Source organism: Bidens hawaiensis, unplaced genomic scaffold (assembly GCF_021521415.1).
Source record: "Bidens hawaiensis isolate Kalapana, Puna unplaced genomic scaffold, B.hawaiensis_p1.1 tig00001717_1, whole genome shotgun sequence".
In the NCBI taxonomy this organism is placed as follows: domain Eukaryota; kingdom Viridiplantae; phylum Streptophyta; class Magnoliopsida; order Asterales; family Asteraceae; genus Bidens; species Bidens hawaiensis.
The window spans coordinates 1,291,890-1,301,339 of NW_027491097.1; positions in this window are offsets into that span (position 1 = coordinate 1,291,890).

Consider the following 9,450-nt stretch of genomic DNA (forward strand, 5'->3'; position numbering starts at 1 on the left):
AGTCGAAGCTTCATTCAACATGTGCTCTTGCCCGGATGAACTCAGGGTCAAATTCGCGGCGAGTATGTTCCACAAACGGGCTCTCACGTGGTGGAATATCGAGATTAGAACCAGGGGGCGAGACGCGGTCTTAGCCTTGCCCTGGGCCGAGTTTGTTGAGCTAGTCACGCAGGAGTTCGTTCCGAGAACCGAACTCCAGAAATTGGAGGCTGAGTTTAGGGCGCACACGATGAAGGGCGCCGATCACATGAAGTACACGGAGAGATTTCATGAACTCTCCCTATTGGTGCCCCACATGGTTACCCCAGCTTCACGCGCTGTCGAGCAATACATCAGCGGTCTTCCGGACTCTATGAGGGGCATTGCGGTTGCAGTTGACCCCACTACACTTAAGGCAGTGATCGATCTCACTGCCCGTTTGACCAGGGAACAGCTCAGGTCCGGTGTTTTGCATCAGGATAAGGGCAAATCTTCCGATGGGAAAGCGAAAAAGGGGAACAATAGGAAGCGGAAAGCGACCTACTTAACTGCGATCACTGGTGCTACGCCTATCAACTCCATGGCCCCCGTTTCAGCCGCAACAGTTCAGGGAAGACCGAGAAAGGAATATACTGGGCCGCATCCCAAGTGCAACTTATGTTCTTATCATCACCCAACAAGTGAGTTGTGCCGCAAGTGCACAAATTGTGGACGATTCGGACACCTGGTGGAGCGCTGCAGGAGTCCTGGCAACCAATTGGCTGTGGGGAATGCTAACCCTCAGCCTAACCCTGCTCGAGGCTGCTTCGAGTGTGGCGCGATGGACCATTACAGAAATCGATGCCCTCGCGTCACCAACGTTCCTCCGGCTCGCGGGAGGGCCTTCACCATTGGAGCTGCCGAAGCACGCCAAAACCCCGATGTTATTACTGGTACGTTTACTCTTAACAACAATTGGGTGTCTGTCCTATTTGATACAGGAGCTGATAGGAGTTTTGTCTCTTGCGAATTGGTTCCTTTGCTGAAATTAAAAATTTCCGAGTTGGAACCTGCCTTGGTTGTTGAACTTGCTAGTGGAGAGTCCACACAAGTGAGGTCTGTCATTCGATATTGCACCCTTACTCTTGTCACCACATCGTTCAGTATTGACCTTATACCTTTTCGTCTTGGAAGCTTCGATCTAGTTGTGGGAATGGACTGGCTGTCTAGCAATCGCGCGGAAGTAATCTGCGCCGAGAAACTTATTCGTATCCCTCTGTCTTCTGGTGAAATTCTAACCATTCAAGGGGATAGGTCGGGTGGATGCCTAAGAATCGTTTCTTGCTTAAAAGCCAGTCGGTACCTTCAAAAGAAGTATCCCGCATTTCTAGCCCGTGTTACTCTCAAGGAATCCAAAGTCAAGAGACTGCAGGACTTCCCTGTCGTGCGTGAATTTTCTGATGTTTTTCCCGATGAGCTGCCTGGACTTCCTCCTAGCAGGCAGGTGGAATTTCGTATCGATCTTATTCCTGGTGCTCTCCCTGTTGCTAAGTCTCCTTATCGTCTAGCTCCGCTGGAACTTCAAGAATTATCGAATCAGCTTCAAGAACTTCTTGGCAAGGGATTCATTCGCCCTAGCTCGTCTCCATGGGGAGCCCCAGTACTCTTCGTCAAAAAGAAGGATGGGACTTTCCGTATGTGCATTGACTATCGGGAGCTTAATAAACTGACCATCAAAAACCGGTACCCGTTACCGAGAATTGATGATCTCTTTGATCAGCTTCAGGGTGCTACGTTTTTCTCTAAGATCGATCTGCGTTCTGGTTACCATCAATTGCGTGTTCTGGAAGAGGATATCCCGAAAACTGCGTTCCGAACTCGTTACGGTCATTACGAGTTCATGGTTATGCCTTTTGGAATGACCAATGCCCCCGCCATTTTCATGGATCTGATGAATCGCGTTTGCCGTCCATATCTCGACCAGTTTGTCATTGTTTTCATAGACGATATTCTCATTTATTCTCGTTCGAGGACCGATCATGAGCTTCATCTCAGGCTTATTTTGGAGCTTCTCAGGAAGGAACAACTATATGCCAAGTTCTCCAAGTGCGAATTTTGGCTAAAGGAAGTTCAATTCTTGGGACATGTTATCAATGTCGACGGCATACACGTCGACCCTGCCAAGGTAGAAGCCATCAGAAATTGGGTAGCGCCTAAAACACCTACCGAAATCCGTTCATTTCTTGGATTGGCTGGTTACTACCGCCGATTTATCTCAAACTTCTCCAGGATTGCCTTGCCTTTGACCACTCTGACTCAGAAGGGAGAACCCTTCGTGTGGGGACGAGATCAAGAGGAAGCCTTCCAAACTCTGAAGAATAAACTTTGCCGTGCACCGATTCTATCGCTTCCGGAAGGTGACGATGACTTTACCGTTTATTGCGATGCTTCAAATCAAGGCCTCGGTTGCGTTTTAATGCAACGAGGGAAGGTCATCGCTTACGCTTCTCGACAACTCAAGGTGCACGAAAAGAACTACGCCACGCATGACCTCGAGTTGGGTGCTGTGGTGTTTGCCTTAAAAATCTGGAGACACTACCTGTACGGCACGAAGTGTGTCATCTATACCGACCACAAGAGCTTACAGCACATCCTCCATCAGAAAGAGTTGAACATGAGGCAGCAACGCTGGGTCGAACTTCTCAGCGATTACGATTGTGAAATCCGCTACCACCCGGGAAAGGCTAATGTGGTGGCTGACGCATTGAGTCGTAAAGAAAGGACCCAGCTGCACTCTATTCGAATTCAATCCAATCTTCCCTCCTTAATTCGCGAAGCTCAGAATCAGGCGCTTGTGAATGGAGATCTCAAGGGCGTTTTGTCGTGTGGAGCCGAACAGAAATTCGAAACCAAGTTGGACGGCATCCTCTATTTTCTTGATCGAGCATGGATCCCAAACTCTGAGCCTCTTCGAACGCTTATTCTAAGTGAAGCCCACAAGTCCAGATACTCGATTCATCCCGGCAGCAGCAAAATGTATCAAGATCTTAAACCTCATTATTGGTGGCCCGGGATGAAGAAAGACATCGCTTTATACGTGATGAGATGTTTGACTTGTTCGCGAGTCAAGACAGAGCATCGAAGGCCGTCTGGGCTGCTTCAGCAACCTATTATTCCTCAGTGGAAGTGGGAAGAGTTAGCTATGGATTTCATCACCAAGCTACCGCGGACGCCTAGCGGTCATGACTCAATTTGGGTTATTGTGGACATTCTAACTAAATCCGCTCACTTTATCCCGGTTCGTGAGGACTACACTACGGAAAAGTTGGCGCGGATATACATTCGTGAGATCGTTTCCCGTCATGGTGTGCCTAAGGGCATTACGTCTGATCGCGACAGCAGTTTTTCTTCCAGGTTCTGGAAATCTTTGCAAAAGGCCTTTGGGACAAGTGTGAAGCTTAGCTCTTCCTATCATCCAGAAACTGATGGGCAGAGCGAGAGGACCATACAAACCCTAGAGGACATGTTGAGAGCTTGTATCCTTGAATTCGGTAATAGTTGGGAAGCTCATCTGCCGCTGGCAGAATTTTCTTACAACAATAGTTACCACTCTTCTATTAAATGCGCGCCGTTTGAAGCTCTTTACGGTCGCAAGTGTCGCTCACCCTTGTGTTGGTCCGAGACCGGGGATTCACAGATCATCGGCCCGGAACTAATACAGGAAACAACCGATCAAATCGCTATCATTCAACAGCGACTCAAAGACGCCCGTTGTCGGCATAAGTACTACGCAGACAAACGACGCAAGCCACTCGAGTTTCAAGTTGGTGACCGTGTTCTGCTGAAAGTTTCCCCCTGGAAGGGCGTAGTCCGTTTCGGGAAGAAGGGAAAGTTCGCTCCTAGGTATGTTGGACCATTCAAAATCCTTGAAAGGATCGGACCAGTTGCCTATCGTCTTGAGCTGCCGCCGGAACTCGGTAGAGTTCACAATGTTTTTCATGTTTCGCAGTTAAAGAAGTGTCTTGTTGACGAGGCCCTTCTCATTCCCGTCGACGAGGTTCGAATTAACGACAATCTGCTTTTTGTTGAAGAACCCGTCGAAATCTTGGATCGCGAGGTCAAGAAGACCAAGCGTAGCCGCATACCGCTTGTGAATGTTCGATGGAATAACAAACGCGGACCCGAGTTTACATGGGAACGCGAAGATCAAATGAAGGAGAAATACCCTCATCTGTTCTCTTAGTCTCTATTCTTGTAATCTATTGTCTAGAAGTCAATATAACATTTGCAGCATGTATCAAATAATTGTGTTATTCAATGAATATCGTGTTGCCTTATTATGCTTATAAGTATTCTTTTATTTGCATCCACAAATTTGGCTACTCAGGGCTCATGCTGGGAGCACAAGTCATATCTACTCAATCATATGAATTTTGGGGAAATTTATACATTATTTAAGCCAAAAATTTGTCATTCATTCTTGCATTCATGGAGCATGGTTGTGTGTATGTGTGTGGTGTCGTGTCAAATTTTCTAGCCGCACACAATAGAGCTTATACATTGATACAAGGTGAGCTCGTAATTATAGTCCGGAATATAATTACATCAAGGTCACAGGTGTATACGTGTATAAGCAATATGCTATTGTGTAACTAGAAGTCGTGAACTCAAGGTTCGTGTAGAGAAATATTCGACAAAGGTTGAAGAAGTGGTGGGTTAGCCGCTGGTACACCCTATATATAAACCTCTTCGGCACGAGTTGAATATGTCTGAAGCGAAACCTGGAATTAGGGACTTATAGTTAGCGTGGCAGCTGTGAGACATTGAATTCAAGAATTACCGAGGGTAATATTCGCGGAAGATTGAAGGAGTGGTGGGTTAGCCGCTGGTACACCCTATATATAAGCCCCTTCGGCTTGATTTGGGTGGTGCCTGAGACGAATATTAGAAGTGGTGGCGCATAGTGGTCATCATGGGATCATGTAATCTTAATCATCGATGCATCAAGTATACTAAAAAGCTAAATTTCGGGACGAAATTCCCCTAAGTTGGGGAGGATGTAACGCCCTGGAATTTGACTGGTAGACAAAAATCAAGGAATCATCGGAAACTATACACTTTGGGGTTCTGGACGATAAGTTCGGAACCCATATCATTGGAGAAATCTGCTTTTATCATTTGAAATGTTTATTTTATAAAACGACATTTACGCCTGGAAAATATTAATTTTTATGCTTTTGAAAAATAAAATGTTCTTATTTAAAAAAAAAAAAAAAAAAAAAAAAAAAGATTTTAAATAATTATTCGGAAAATGGTTTATAAAAGTTTTGCTGAAAAAGTTTTAGTTTGTTTAAAAACTTATGAACTCGACTAGTCTTGACCCGTCGGTAGCCTAAACCCGAACCCGAGTCACCCGAGTATTTAAGCGGAAAATCAAGTATTCTTACACCATATCTTTCATTTCCACCAACACTTCCCACCCAAACACTCCCACTTCTAGAGAGAGAGTAGTGAGAGAAAGTCATCCAATCTAAGATTCGAGTCCACCAATCTGTTTATCGTTGTTGTCGGTAAGATCTTCTTGAAAATCATACGTTTTTACAACCAAAACCCGCCCCGAATCGAGCAAAAACTCCGACTTTTGTGTCAAGTGTGTTCTTGGTCAAAAACCGTCATTTTTGGTGTCAAAATGCAAGCTTTTGTGTTTAAAAGTACTAGGAATCGATACCCCTTTCAATCCCGAGCATTTCCATGTCAAAAACTTCGATTTTGGGTCAAAAATCTGGAAAATCTGGAAAACCCGTGGGTATCTCCGTCGCCCAGCTTGAAGGAGTCGAATCAGACTCATTCGATCGAACCAGTCGATCGAATCAGTTCATTCGATCGAACCAGTCGATCGAATCAGTTCATTCGATCGAATGTGTCGATCGAACCAGTCCAGTCGACCGAATAGGAAAGCAACCGAATGGTCTCCAACTCATTCGACCGAATGAGCTTCGTATTCGATCGAACGTCTGTCTATTCGATCGAATGTGTGTCTATTCGATCGAATGTGTTTCTATTCGATCGAATGTGTGTCTATTCGATCGAATGTGTTTCTATTCGATCGAATGTGTGTCTATTCGATCGAATGTGTGTCTATTCGATCGAATGTGTTTCGATTCGATCGAATGTGTTCCTATTCGATCGAATCAGGTCAGAACCAAGCTGTTTCGTCTTTAAAACCTAGTTTTTGCTCGAGATCGTGTAAGGCTTACACTCTTAGACTTAAACTGTGTTGTTAACTTATTATGTCCTTGTCTAGACTTAGAGGATCGACGTTTGACAGCACCCGACCGCCCTAGCAACCACACCTAGTCAACAAGGTGAGTTCATAGCCCCCATTTTTCTTTTAAAGCCTTTCAAATCATTGGGGGTGAAAACATGGTAAATGTACACGTTTTGACAAAACACATTTATTCAAACATTACTTATCATAAACACTTGACAAATCTTTTGCAAACAATGAACATTGGGAAAACAAGTAATCATGGCAGGTTACGCGTACCTTAACTTTCTCGGAAGTTGTGTATGCATAATCAAATATTCAGGAGTAAATATGGGAATCACTCAGCGTTTAGGGAACATTGGACGTTTGGAAATCAAAGTCATGTACCCGTTATACTTTATCATGAAAACACATTATTCATTGGTCAGTCTTGTGATCGTGTGAACAGTGGCAATATAGGTCACAATAGTGCATAGGTTTGATCTCCAAGTGGTCGATTGGTAGACAGGCCGTCACTAGATGTGGGATTCTAAAGTGATCGATTTAGAATACACGTGACCTATGGGGTTCTTAAGTGTTCGATTAAGAATCCGAAGGATCTCTTAAGTGTTCGATTAAGGATCCGAAGGATCTCCTAAGTGATCGATTAGGAATCCAAGAGATACTAAAGTACGCGTTAGAATTCTCTCATGGTACCCAAAGTGATCGATTTGGGTTACCATCAAGGAAATCAAGTAGCATAGTGTGGTCTTGTGTGGGGTCGATGTCAGGTCTGGTGTGATCATTATGCATCATTATCATTTTTCATCATGGCATGGTTACATATGATTCTTGGGTATCTTATACATATATCCTTGATACCGTTCCTCCTGCATGCATGGAAACAATAATTGGAATCTTTATACGAAACTCTTGCAGATTCAGTTGAGATGATAAGCATACCAAGCATAGTAGGATAAGTTGTAGGAGTGGTGGGTTAGCCGATGGTACACCCTATATATAAACCCCTACAACTTAGCCTAGTATGCTTGTGTAGGGCTTATCACTACAGTATTAGTTAACCTATGAATTCACTCATCTACTTTTTGTAGTTGACGTTTTATTACATGTTTTCAGGAAATGAAGCAGGAAGTAGCTAATAGCTGATAGAGGCCTTAGAGAGATGAAGGCTAGGCTAGGAGTTGTTTGGAAACTTGATATTTTGTATTAAAACAATTTGTTTCATGTTACCTGGATGATGTAATATTTGACAGTTTGGTTATGTTTATGCATTTAGACTTTTATACTATTGTGCTCAATCAATCACGACCTAGTCGCCACGCCTCGGTTTTCCGCCATTACGACCGGGGTGTGACACTAACAAACCCCCCTCGTCTCATGCTCTTTGTCTTTGATCATTTGAACCTCTTTCGCTTCAAGTCTGCACAACTATGAACTCCAAACGCGTTGCAAACACGCACGACACGTTGGAATTGCATAGCCCGATCATAATCTTTAATCTCACCAAAATGAAGCTCGTTCTTAACTAGCGCGTCATTGTCGGACTCTGATACGTTCACGAGTCACATCGGATCAATTACCCGTATGACACCCGGAATTTTTAGGTTAACTCCGTTAACTAAACCCAGGTAAATCCTGCTGACTGTGTCAGTAAACTCTGTTAGTTCTGTAACAAAGTTATGGAACTCTTATACATGTAGTGTCATGTATGCATACATTGAGTTAGTCGTGTCGTTGGTGACCTAAGTGAGGGTGACTAGTTATTGATAACTAGAATAATAAACTTGTCACACATGCTATATGTTATAATAAATTTGTCACACATGATATGTTGCATGTATTATATGTGATGGATGTAATTATGTTACATGCTTAATATGCTACACGATTAGTTGTATACTATTATGTTGTAAGAGATTGAACAATTAAATAACATAGCATATAATATATTACATGGTAAGTAACAAAAGAGAAGTGCACAACATATGGTTACTAGGAAATGTTTTAATAAAATGTAACATGTAAAAAATTAAATTAAATTAAGTTATCTAAAGTTTAATAAAATTAATGATGACTTAATGAGGGTGTAAATGAAGGTGTAATGATGAGTAAATAACAATGAAGGATTAAACTTTTCTTTTTCTTCTTTTGGCCGTCCACTTCACACCCACACACACATACTTTGTATTTTCTAAAAATTCTCTCAAATATCATAAACAACTTCGTGATTTTTAGAAGCAAGGGTGTAGGGTTCTTGGACCAAGCAATAGGTAAATATGGTTTATTACACATTCTTATTCATATTTTGATTTTGGGTCATAAAAACCTAGTATCCAAATAATCGAATTTGTGAAAATGAACTAAGAATAATCAAGGTTGATTGTCAAAAGAAATTTTGTGTTTTGTTATAAAAGAAAAGATGGAAACCTTTTTATAACTAAAAGTTATTTTATGAATCAGTAAAATAATAAAAGACATGATATTTTATTGTATAAAAATGTTCCTTCATGATTAAAGATCATAAGGATATAAGTGTTGGGTTTTATACAAGTTTATCAAAGTCAAGTTAACCATATTTAACTAGAAAACACAACGGAAGCTTAGATTTTAAATCTTGTTATGAACATACCAATATGTTAAAACTAAAAACCCAATGAACAAGGATCAATATTACAAGAACAATATACTTATGAAATGTAAAAGTACCTCCTTATACCTTATAAGAAGATGTAGGTTGTTGAAGGGGATGGTGGTTCAATGGCAAGCCTCCAAAGTAGAAGACCTCAAGATAGTAATACCCCAAGCTTTTTGTGACAACACCAAGTGATTGCTAGGATTTAAGAACACTTAAACAAGCTCACCAAGCTCTCCCAAAATCCCCTCTTTGGCCGTGAGTTTTTTGGAGGAGGAAGAGAGAGTTTTTGTTATTTTTCTTTCAACTCACTTGAATTCAAAAATAACAAAGAGAGGATTGATTTGCATGTCTTTTGATTGGAGGTCTATATGGAGGTTGTCAACACAAAAGGACAAAATATGTTTGGACAAAACTACCACCCACATGGGTGGCCGGTTTTACCTTTTTTTTTTTTTTTTTTTTTTTTTTTGTTTCTTATTTTGTTTTAACCATTTAAAACCATCTCCATTTATTTTATAAAACTAATTTTATAAAACATACATGCTATCTTAATTATTTAACCAATTAAATAATTAATTTATATAAATAA